The sequence below is a fragment of the Leptodactylus fuscus genome, chromosome 2 (genome assembly GCF_031893055.1).
Source record: "Leptodactylus fuscus isolate aLepFus1 chromosome 2, aLepFus1.hap2, whole genome shotgun sequence".
NCBI classification, from domain to species: domain Eukaryota; kingdom Metazoa; phylum Chordata; class Amphibia; order Anura; family Leptodactylidae; genus Leptodactylus; species Leptodactylus fuscus.
The window spans coordinates 68,437,598-68,449,390 of record NC_134266.1 but is presented as its reverse complement, the minus strand read 5'-3'; the positions used below and the strand labels follow the sequence as shown (position 1 = coordinate 68,449,390).

At 45.2% G+C, this 11,793-nt stretch overlaps 1 long non-coding RNA gene across 1 annotated transcript in view; it reads right to left on the bottom strand.

Moving 5' to 3' along the window:
- Positions 1-653: 653 nt before the first annotated feature.
- Positions 654-11,793, bottom strand: part of LOC142194681 (uncharacterized) — a 431,520-nt gene continuing 420,380 nt past the window's right edge. Inside the window, exon 3 of the long non-coding RNA XR_012715043.1 lies at positions 654-1,182. This is a non-coding gene — a long non-coding RNA (uncharacterized LOC142194681). The remainder of the gene's footprint in view (positions 1,183-11,793) is intronic.

Genomic DNA, 11,793 nt, shown 5'->3' with positions numbered 1-11,793 from the left:
GCAGTAACTACAGTGGTAGATAAAAGCTGTCTGACCAAAGTAGATCAAGTTTGAATGTTGATACTCTACCATCTGGATCAGTAAATTGGTGAGACCAAGCCGATTTTCTCTTATATTTGGTATATTTGGTGTCAGTTGTTTGTGATATAGGCCTTGGAAGCGGGGTCATCTGTGTTTCTACCACTGTTTGGAACCAGTTATTATTATACTTGATATCTTTTGATATGGCCTTTAAATAGTATAGCTATTAAAAGTTATTTTTTATTAAGATTTATACATTTGTGCTGATTTGATTTCAATACCATTGCTATGCTGATGGCAATCAAATATATCTCTCTGGACCAGACGTTACCTCTCTGTTGGTCAGAGTTCCAAATTGTCTAGTGGCCGTAGCCTCCTTTCTCCCCTCCCGCTCTCTCAAACTCAATATGGAGAAAGAAGAGTTCATCATCTTTGCCCCACCTCGCATGGCCCCTCTACCTGACCCATCTGTCAAAGTTAATGGAACCACGCTTATCCCTGTCCCATGGGTCCGTTACCTTGGAATAACCTTGGACTCTCACCTATCCTTCAAGTCCCACATCCAAACCCACAACACCTCCTACTGCCTCCAACTCAAGAACATCCATCGAAGCTGCTCATTCCTCACCCCTAAAACCACAAAGATGCCAGCTCATGCCCTTATTATCTCCCACTTAGACTACTGTAACACCCTTCTCCATGGCCTCCCTGCAAATACTTTGCCCCCCTCCAGTCCATCTTAAACTGTGCTGCTCGCTTAATACACCTCTCCCTCCGTTCTTCATCGGCAGCTCCCCTCTGCCAATCCTTTCACTGGTTACCCATTGCCCACCGAATACAGTTCGAAATAATAATGCTGACATACAAAGCCATCCACAACCTGTCTCCTCCATATATCTCTGACCTAATCTCCTGATACCTGCCCTCACGCAACCTATGATCCTCCAAAGACCTCCTACTCCTCTCTGCTTTTATCTGCTCCTCACACAACCATCTCCAAGATTTCTCCCATGCATCCCCCATACTCTGGAACTCCTTACCAATACACATAAGACTGACCCCCACAATCAAAAGCTTTAAGAAGGCCGTGAAGACTCACCTATTCAGGAAGGCTTACAACCTCCAATAACACTACTGTCACCTCACCACCATCTGAACAGCCTCTCCCCTCAGGTGAGAGGCTCCCTCTTTGTATGTTCTCCCCATGTTTACATGGGTTTTCTCCCGCACTCCAAAGACATACTGATAAGGAGAAAAAAAAATTGCTAAATTTCTAGGTAGAAAAAAATGCGAATATATGCGAAGATCTGAATACAGTCTCTTCTTAGGTTTTCTAGTTTAGAAAACCCAGGAAAGCATGATGGTGACAAATCAAGTGAATCTTGCCATGGTGGATATATTAGTTACCCAGTGAAAACAGATACAGTATATAAATTATATTTATTATATTAAATGAAAAAATTATAGAATTCTAAGAATCTGACAGAATTTAATATATATTTACTGTATTTTTTTTATTCTGGGGTAAATGTTCTTGGTGTGCTGTGGTTACAAACATAAAGTACTTTGTCAGCATGCATGTGGGGCAAGTACAGAAAGTATGAAGTGGCCTGTGGTGGTAAAAATCTAGTTTAGCTCAATAAAAGAATCTCTTAATCATCGTCTTTAGCTAGATTTGTAAATATACATACCTAACATGAAATGAGACATATTTCATTACCATTTATCCTCTATACTTGTAATCAAGGAAATAATTTGTAAATGTATTTCAAGAGCATCAGAATTACAGTGACTGCTGGTTGTAAAATAAGCAGCTATTGAACTGTTCCACTGCTGGACAATTTATTACAATAAAATCTTCTACAATATATTAGTAGACTAACAAGCAATGCAAAGTATATTTTCGCAGTGTTGCAGGTATCTGGATAACTGTATTAAGAACATGGTGACTAGATCAGAAATTTTCTTAGCAGGTCAGGCAATTTTTCCTACACGTTTTGGAATGTTAGTAGAAACCAAAAACACTCTAGTTTAAGGATGGAGTTATACCAGCTAAAAATGGTAGCAATTAATGGGATCCTATCATTAAAACTCAAATTTTTGTTCCTAACGCATAAGAATAGCCTTAAGAAAGGCTATTCTTCTCCTACCTTTAGATGTCTTCTCCTTGCCGCTGTTCCGTAGAAATTCCGGTTTTCGTCGGTGTGCAAATGAGTTCTCTCTCCAGCACCGTCTCCATCTTCTTCATGAATGGGTCTTCTTCGCGTCTTCTTCTGGCGGTGGCTTCAAACTTCTAGGCCTTGGACGTAGGGCAAAGCCGACTGCACATGCCCGCCGGTCACAAGAATATGGCCGCTTGCACAGTATTGTAAGCAGCCATTTTCTTGTAAGCAGCCATTTTCTTGTAAGCAGCTCGTTCCTGAAGAAGATGGAGGCGGTACTGGAGAGTTCTCTCGCAGCATTGGAGACGCCCCCAGTGCTGTTTGAGCGCTGGGGCCTGCCCCCAGTGCTGCAAGAGAACTCATTTGCATACCGACGAATACAGGGATTTCTACGGAACAGCGGCGCGGAGAAGACATCTAAAGGTAGGAGAAGAATAGCCTTTCTTAAGGCTATTCCTACGTGTCAGGGATAAAAAAAATTGAGTTTTAATGATAGGACCCCTTTAATGTGAACTACCTGTGGTAGGATGTTCCCTATAATTGGCCCAAGGGGCTACACACAGTGACGGAGAACACTTCTCTCTGACAATACATGCCATCTGCCTGCCCCAACAGTGTAGAGATGCAATGAGCATCCACCAGTATTGATGGAAACATTCATTGGTGTTTTGGCCTCCTTGGAGAGCAAGCAGTGACCTGAACTCATTATTCACTTCTCTGCTCCCCACATCAGATGGAGTGAGGAGCAGAGAAGAAGTAGAGAGCAAACCAGTGAGTAATGAATTCACCTCACTGCCAGGACAGTATATCATGCGTGAGGGCACTAAAACCTTTATGTCATGTGGGGGGGCATAAGGAAGGCCATTATGCTGCTGTGAGGGTACTGAGAGAGCCATTATACCATGTGTGGGAGAACTGATGGGCCATTATATCATGCGTGGGGGCACTGAGGGAGGCCTTACACCATGTGTGTAAACAATCAGAGAACCATTATGCCATGTATTGGTACACTGAGGGGCCCATTATACCACTTTTGGCGACACCGAGTGTACCATTATATTGTGTGTGGTGGCAATGAGGGCATTGTTATAATGTGTTTGGGCACTGTAGGGACCATTATATTGTTTAAGAAGCCACTGAAAGGGCTATTATACTGTGTGTGGGACTTTGTATGGCAATAAGAGGGCATTATACTGTGAGGTGCATTATAATTTGTGGGGGCACTAAGGGGACATCATTCAAACTTGCCAAATCTCATAGAACATTTGGGAAGGTACCTGAAAAAGGGTGACCTCATGAAGTCCGAGGAGGGTGGTAAAATATTCCTGGCCTGGTAGGATGCTCCCATATCTGCCAGGATTTAGGTCATTTTGTATGTAACATGAGTATATTATGTGCCAGCCATGTCACAAAAAAGCAGCATGACCGCTAATTTGCATGCCACATCACAAAAATAGGCAAGACATGCACAAAAAGGAGTTCAGTTTAGCCAAAAGGAACACTAGTCACTATAAATCCTTAATCCCGCTCTTCACATAAAAGCAGAACCCATCAGCTCCTATTAATCCTTCACGTACCACAAGGCTGCTACAACATATGATCTGTGCAGTATGAAAATTTGATTTGGGGCCAGAAAATCCCTTTAGGACGAGGGCCCCATGTAGCCAAAAGTCAGTGTTTTGGTTGCTACAAAAAACGCTGTGTTTTACAGTACCTGCAAAGTGGATGGGATTCTGGCTAATCTCATCCACACATTGCAGAAAAAATCTTCAACAGAAACATTTGGGTTTTTGAAAATCCCAGCATGTCAATTATACCCACGGAAACACTGGCATTATACGTATAATCATAATAGGGGCAGGCAATCCAGAGAGTTTTCCTTTCACTTTTTGTGAAAAATACTGAGGAAAAAAACGCAATGCATTTCCACCACAGTCTTTTCCGCAGCGTTTTTTTGGCATTCAGCTCGCTTCTCAAGGCCTTAGCCTTAAAGGGGTTCTCCTGGATAACCATAAAACCCTACACTAATCTAAACACCCTCCCTCCTCCTATTTTCTAAATTACATTATTAACCAAAAATGCTTATTTACCCATATCCCTGGGGTAGTCATGTGTGGACATTTTTTGATCGTCACAGCTCCTCCCCCTCCCATCCACATCATCATACTTACCTATCTTCTTCCTGTCTAGGCTTGCTTCCCCTAGGAAACGGCTCCTCCTCCTTTGATGACATTGGTACGTGCATGCGCAATAGAGCCAGAGTCCTGGCTTAGCGTGAAGACGACAATACATCTCTGTTGCGCAATCTGGGAGCCTGCACAGTAGTGATGTATTGAATTGTACGGCACAGAGCTGTGTGTTCCCCGCAGAAGGAACAGAGGAAGAAGATAGGTAAAGTATAATAGGGTACTGGGGTGAGTTGAGTGAGTTAGGAAAGGCTAGCAGTGGGAGGAATAGCTAGGGAGACAGGGAGGGGGTGTTGGGGGGAGGGTAGTGATCTGGAGATAGTGTGAGAGCCTACAACTACCAGATTGCATCGCAGCTTGAAGTTACACACCATGTAAACAAATGTAGAAAATGCTAGGCCTTCCCAGAGAAACCCAGAAATCACTCAAAACACTGCTAAAGTTATATAGGTGCCTGGAAACCCCCTTTAAGCAAAAACTCAAATTTGCAGTTATGGGCAACAGAGACAATTTTTCTAGGAGGCAGGCTGTCTGACCGTCTTCCAATCTGTCTTCTTCATAGACATGTTCTTACCATGTTATGAAATGTATCTGTTTGTTGTATTTGATGAATTTGGTCTAAATGTGAATAAGGTCTAAATCATTAGTAGGGCATGTTTAAATAGCATTTCATTTTCTTTATGTCATTTTTTAATCCCATTGCTGCGTTCATTTTACTTCTTGGTTTGACACTTTTGTTTGGCATCTACTTTACTTTATTGTTTGTTTTATATTAGAGAAGCTAAGAAAATGTAGTTCAAAGACAGATCTTGTAGAAACCGCAGCTCAAACTCCCACCTCGCGGTACAGAATAATCCTTCACAAACAATTTATATCGACTTTTAAAAAAAAGAAAATAAAGGGTCAAGTTGAAGTAAAACACACATCAGTATAGGTGGGATTGAACTTTGAAGTGTTAAATCCTTGAATATTTATTTTTTTGTGATGAGATATAATTAGAACACATGCCCTAGAGGTCTCTGGAAAATTTAGGTCAGTATAGATAGAAAGGTTGTTAACTTTCTCTGCACTTTCCCCAAAGTGCCTCAAATCATTGCCTACTGGGTGAAAAGCTAATTAATTTTGTATGTTTCATCTGGACAAATGCACATGAAAAACAGAACCACAATACATTATCGACTTCAGTTCAACACTTACCAATCTTCTTTTCTGAAACTATTACTAAATTGCCAGTACGCTTTCTGAAAAACACAGATATACTGCAAGATATATTGTACTTTAGAAAAATATTTGCTAGTTTATTCTTCCTGTGTGGTTTATATCTCTCTGCATATGTTATTGCTAGCTGATTTTCTACGCAAGGATATCCCAACTGGACAACTTCTCCAATTTCAAGAAAAAGTAGAACATTTGGAGGAAGGGAGAGCACAGGGACACAACATTGGGAATACTGGGGTAAATTTACTAAACTAAAAGTCAGAATCTTGGCTTAATTTGTGATAAAATACTAGCCTGTATATCAGAATAGATGGTATAATTTTAGATTGTACAGCTAAAGACACACCAAAGTTGTCATCCAGTATCAGTAACTGTGATAAAGACTTTAAAGACTACTTGTCTAAGTTTGTATTGTCCAAATCTGCCCCAATATGTTCAGTTTTGATGACCTGAACTACAAAAAGAAATTGAAATATATTAAAATACAAGCGATCAGGCTCTACTGTAGCCCTACCTCAGCATAACCACTTTCCTGGCCCAAACCCACTTACCTACCCTAGAGCTGGAGGCCTTCTCCTACCACTATGCCAACATTACTATCCAGGAACTCACTATTGAACACCTTAAACTTGGGAAAGTGCCAGACCCAGACACCCTCTAAGTTGCACACTATAAATAGTTAATCTCCCTACCAATTCCTTACATTAGGAATTATTGCATTTCTCTCTTGCTGGGCCACCCCATGCTCCTCAAATTCTTGGATGCCACGATAACGTTGATTTAGAAGCTGAACAGGAACCCCCTATCCCCCACTAATTCTAGACCCATATTCAAGCTAGGCAACAAGATCTTTATCTCCATTTTGGCACAAAGATTGAATCTCTTCTTACCAACTTTTTTTTTTTTTTGTAACTCAAATTTTATTTAAAAAATTTTTTTTATACAATAAGAAAAGACAATTACAAGTTACAAGGTGAACACCCGCCCTGCGAACAGAAAAGCACACAGTGCAACACAAGAAAAAATAAAAACAAAGAAAACAACATAGAAAAACAAAAAGGGGGCGCTATTAGGAAGGCCCGAAAGATCAGGAGTAAAGGAGCTGAAAAGCGATAAAGAAACAAGGGAAGAGAAAAGAGAAAAAAAAAAAGGGGGGGGAGGGGAGGAGGAGGGAGGGGAGTTAGTGGGACAGGTGGGTAGGGGAGAGGACTAAATATGGAGGGTGAGAGGATAGGTAGGGGTGAGTGTGAGCAGTCAGGAAACCGGTGAGAGCACCTCCGTCGCCAGGTCATCCATACTACAGCCAGGTGGGAAGGGCTCGGGAGCAACCACTGGTCAAATACTTGAGATGAACAACAAGAGTATCAATCAGAGGAGGGGTCAGAGCCCAGAAGCGTCCTGTACTCTGCAGACTGTTGAAACCTGAACCAATAGAACCAGGTTTTGATGTACGCCTCAGTCGTATCATGCACGTGAGATTTTCCATGTGCATTATCTCGTTGACCTTCGAAATCCAGAGGGAGAGAGGAGGAGGATGCACTCGTTTCCAAAAAAGGGGGATACAAGCCCGGGCAGCGAGGATCAGGAATCTAAGCAGGGAACGCTTAAAGACCTTTACAGAAGACTCACAATGATTAAGGAGGAACAGGGCAGGGCCAAAATGGTGAGAAGTTTCAGTAAGCTGGAGGGTTATCCGCTTGACCCCCTCCCAGAAGGACGAAAGGGCAGGACAGGACCAAAAAACGTGTAGCAACGTGCCTTCCTCGTCGCCACAGCGCCAACATAGTGGGGAGACCTGAGGAAACATAGCATGGAGTCTCGTAGGAACCCTATACCATCAGTACAAGATTTTGTAGCTGGCCTCCTGGTGGCGAGAGCTGATGGAGGCAGTATGAGAAAGGCGAAAAATACGCCTACGCTGTTCCTGAGAGAGGGAAAGGGATAAGTCAGATTCCCATTTCAGCAAGAACGGCGGAACAAAGTCCTCCGGAGGTTCAACCAGGATCTGGTAGGTGAGCAAGAGGGAGTGGCGGAGGGGGCCAGCGCCAACACAAATCTTCTCAAAGGGGGTAGGTTCGACACGGAACTCTGCAGGAGCAGGGAGAGAATGTAAACAGTGACAAAGTTGCATCCCCCGCCAAGCATCCAAAGGGGGCAGCTCAGGAGGGGCCTGGGAGTTCAGAAGTGTATTCCATCCCCCTGCGTCCTGGAAGTGACAGGCACGGAAAATCCCATGACGGCGCCAATTACGGAAAACTCGGTCAAACATTCCAGGTGGAAAGGCAGGATTGCCCAGCACTGGAAAAAGAGCAGAATCCTTAGGGAGGAGAGTGGAGCGAACAAGGCCCCTGGAACAAATCCGAAGCGTGGGACCAATGGTAGGATGGGAAAAGAGAGATGACAATGAGGAGGAGTCCAACCATGGGGCAACCTGCAAAGGGATCGGAGAGAATGCCTGTTCGATGTAGACCCAAGGTTTAGAAACAGCATGCCTACACCAGTCCACGACACGAGTCAGGTGGGTAGCCAAGTAATAGGACTTCAGGTCCGGAAGCGATAAACCACCACAACTCTTGGGACGAAAGAGAAAATCCTTGCTCACTCGGGCGGGTCTGCCCGACCAGATGAACTTCAGTTGGATGGAAGTGAGGGATCTAAGAAAAGACAGAGGGATGTGAATGGGAAGCGTCTGCATCAAGTAGAGAAGATGAGGGAGAATGTTCATTTTAAAAATCGCGCATCTCCCGAACCAGGTAAAGGCTCCAATGGACCACCGAGTACAATCAGCCCTGATAGACGCCAGAAGTGGGGGGAAGTTGCAACGAAAGAGATCTTTCGGGTCCGGAGTAAGATAGACCCCCAAATACTTGAGAGAAGTGGGGGCCCAATGAAAAGGGAAAGATTGACTCAATGAGGTGGCCGCTGAGGAGGAAAGGGTCACATTAAGGGCTTCCGACTTCGAAAAGTTGATTTTAAAGTTTGAAAGGGTTGAGTAAACCTGAAAGGCGAGCATCAGAGCCGGAAGAGAGACATGCGGGGAGGAGAGAAAAAATAGCAAGTCATCTGCATACGCCGCCACTTTATATAAACGGGAAGAATGAGCAGCACCTGAGATGTTCGGATCGGCTCGAACCTGGCGGAGGAAGGGTTCAAGAGTCAAGACGAAAATGAGAGGCGAAAGGGGGCATCCTTGCCTAGTGCCATTTCGGATAGGGAAGGACTGGGACAATAAACCGTTCACCCTGACCATCGCTGTGGGGAGAGAGTATAGAGCCATGATCCAACTCATCATGCGGTGTCCAAGACCAATATGTAACAGGGTCTCTTCCATGAACCGCCAGTTGACCCTGTCGAAGGCTTTCTCAGCATCAGTTGAAAGAAGCACGAGAGGAGAGCCTGACTGTTTAGCCCCATAAATAAGGTTGATAGCTTTGGTAGTATTATCTCGAGCCTCACGGCCGGGTAAAAATCCAGCTTGATCCGGGTGAACAATATTTCCTAGCAAGGGCGATAAACGGGTCGCCAGGATCTTGGCTAAAATTTTTAGGTCAACATTGATTAGCGAAATGGGGCGGTAGTTAGAGCACAGAAGAGGGTCTTTTCCCGGTTTGGGGATAACCGCTATGTGAGCACGCAGGGAGTCACGACAAAGGGCCGAGCCATCGGTGAGAGAATTGAAAACTTTCAACAGTCTGGGGCGGAGTTCAGGGCCAAGTTTCTTATAGTATACCAAGGTAAGGCCGTCTGGGCCTGGGGCCTTACCCGTTGCCATACTGGAGATAGCTAAAGAAATTTCCTCTTCAACAATAGGAGATTCCAAGGCCGTCAAGTCCTCTAGAGACAACGACGGGAGACCAGAGAAGGAGAGATAAGAACAAATGCGATCTCGGAACTCCGTTTCAGGGAGAGGAGAAGGGCCAGAGTCTACAGAATACAAAGAGGCATAGTAGTCCCGAAAGGCAGCCGCAATATCAAGGGGCATGTGTAATCGAGTACCCTGAGCGGAACCGATGCATGGAACATAGGTGGAGGACTGCTGAACCCGAAGGGCCCTAGCTAGGGAACGCCCGCTCTTATTTCCGAACTCATAAAAATGACATCTGCATTTAGCTAGAGTACCCTTCACCCTATCAGTGACGAGCGTACGCAATTCTTCTCGGGCGCTGGCAAGCTGGGAATAAATATCAGGAGTGATTTGGCGTTTATGAAGGAGTTCCAATGAGCGGATCCGCTGCAGCAGAGATTCAATACAAGCCCGGCGTTCCTTGTTTAAGCGGGAACCATGTTGCAACAGGATACCCCGGATAAAACATTTGTGAGCCTCCCACACCATTGGAGGAGCAATCCCCGACAATTCCTCCCTCTCAAAGTATTCCCCCAAACGGGTCTTAATGTCATCCAGGATGGTTACGTCATCAAGAAGTAATGCGTTAAGTTTCCATTGACGCTGGAAGGGAATAGGAGAGGACAAGGAAACAGACAAAGTAACCAAAGCATGGTCGGAGAAAGTAATTTTGTCGACTTCCGCAGCCAACAAAGAATGGAGATGTTGGTGACGGATAAAGAGGTAGTCGATACGAGAGTATCGGTGATGGACCGGAGAGTAATAGGAGTAATCCCTATCTAATGGGTGGAGTAACCTCCAGGAGTCCACAAGCTGGTGGGAATGAAGGTCCCTCTTAACCCTCCTGATGAGCGAGTAAGGGAGAGAAGAGACGCCAGCAGAAGAGTCCAATGAAGGGTCTAGGACCAGATTATGATCACCCCCCGCCACCAGGAAGCCCTCCACAAAGCCGTCCAACAGCCCTAAGTAAGAACTAAGGGCACGACCCTGTCCCGAGTTAGGTAAATACAAAGAAACAAAAGTAAAAAGTTGAGAGGAGATACGACCCTTGACCATAACAAGTCTCCCCTCAGAATCAGTGCGAGTCTCCAAATGTTCCCAAGGCAGGGAGCGAGAAATCAAGATACTAGTCCCTCTGGATTTCGGGTCAGGAGAAGAGCTATGATATGCATGAGGAAACCAAGCATTAGTCAACTTGTATGGCTTGGTAGAGCAATGGTGAGTTTCCTGCAAAAACACAACATGAAGGCGCTTACCTTTGAGCAGATTGAAGAGTACGGAGCGCTTCTCTGGACTATGAAGGCCTCTCACATTGAGGGAGCCCACGGCGATGGAGGAAAGGCGATCAAGCGGAGGCATGGAAGGAGACAGGCCTTCCCAGCTCACACCCTAGGAGCAGAAAAAAAAAAGGGGGGGGGAGGAAGGGGAGAGGGCGAAGAGTTGAAGAGGGTAAAGGGGAGGGAAAGAAAAAAGAGAGAAAAGTAACAGGGTAGAGGAAGGAGAGCAGTAAAGAAAGAGGGGGGGGGGGGAGAAAGGAAAGGGAAAAAGAACCAAGAGTAGAACAAATCTAACTACCCCTAGACAAATGGGCCAGGGGCACAACAACAAACAGGAAGGAGTGAGGGAGTAAGAAAAGATGGGGGGGAGAAGTGGGCCCGCAAGCTCCACGAGTGTACCTGGTAAGGAAGACCCTATGCCCCCACCCCCAACAAAATGTATAGGGATAGGAAGCACAGGGCTACAAAGTGACTCTAAGGTCCAAATAACAACATTGTATAAAAACACAGCAATATCAACAACAAGGGCCATCTATAAAGCCCAGCAGGAACAGGATCAAGAGGAACAGAGTAGTCACAGAACAAAATAAACATAGTGAAAATGTCCACCAACCGCAAAATAAGTCCAAGACTACTCAACATAAAAGGATATTAACACTGTCCTGTGGGCAGATCAAAGACTGGTGGTATGAGGGATCATGCTTCAATGGGAAGCTGAGCTGAGAGATCTGGTTGACGGAGCGGAGACCCAGGCGGATCCGGTATTGGAAGACGACGTGGAGATGAGTTTCGCCGAGGTCTCTCTCTGGAAGCAGCCGAAGAAGAACGCCTGGAACCGCGGCCGCGCCTGGATATAGTAGGGCGGGAGGAATCCAGAGCAAGCCAGTTCGGGACTGAGACAGGGCGCACATCCAGGGAGGCAAACAAATCAGGCAAGTCCGCCGGGGAACGGACAACAATCGAAGACGAGCCAGCACGAACAATCAAATGGAAGGGATGACCCCACCTATAGGAACCTCCACAGTCCTTAATCAGAGTCAATACCGGCTGAAGGGCACGGCGCATAGCCAATGTGCGGGATGAGA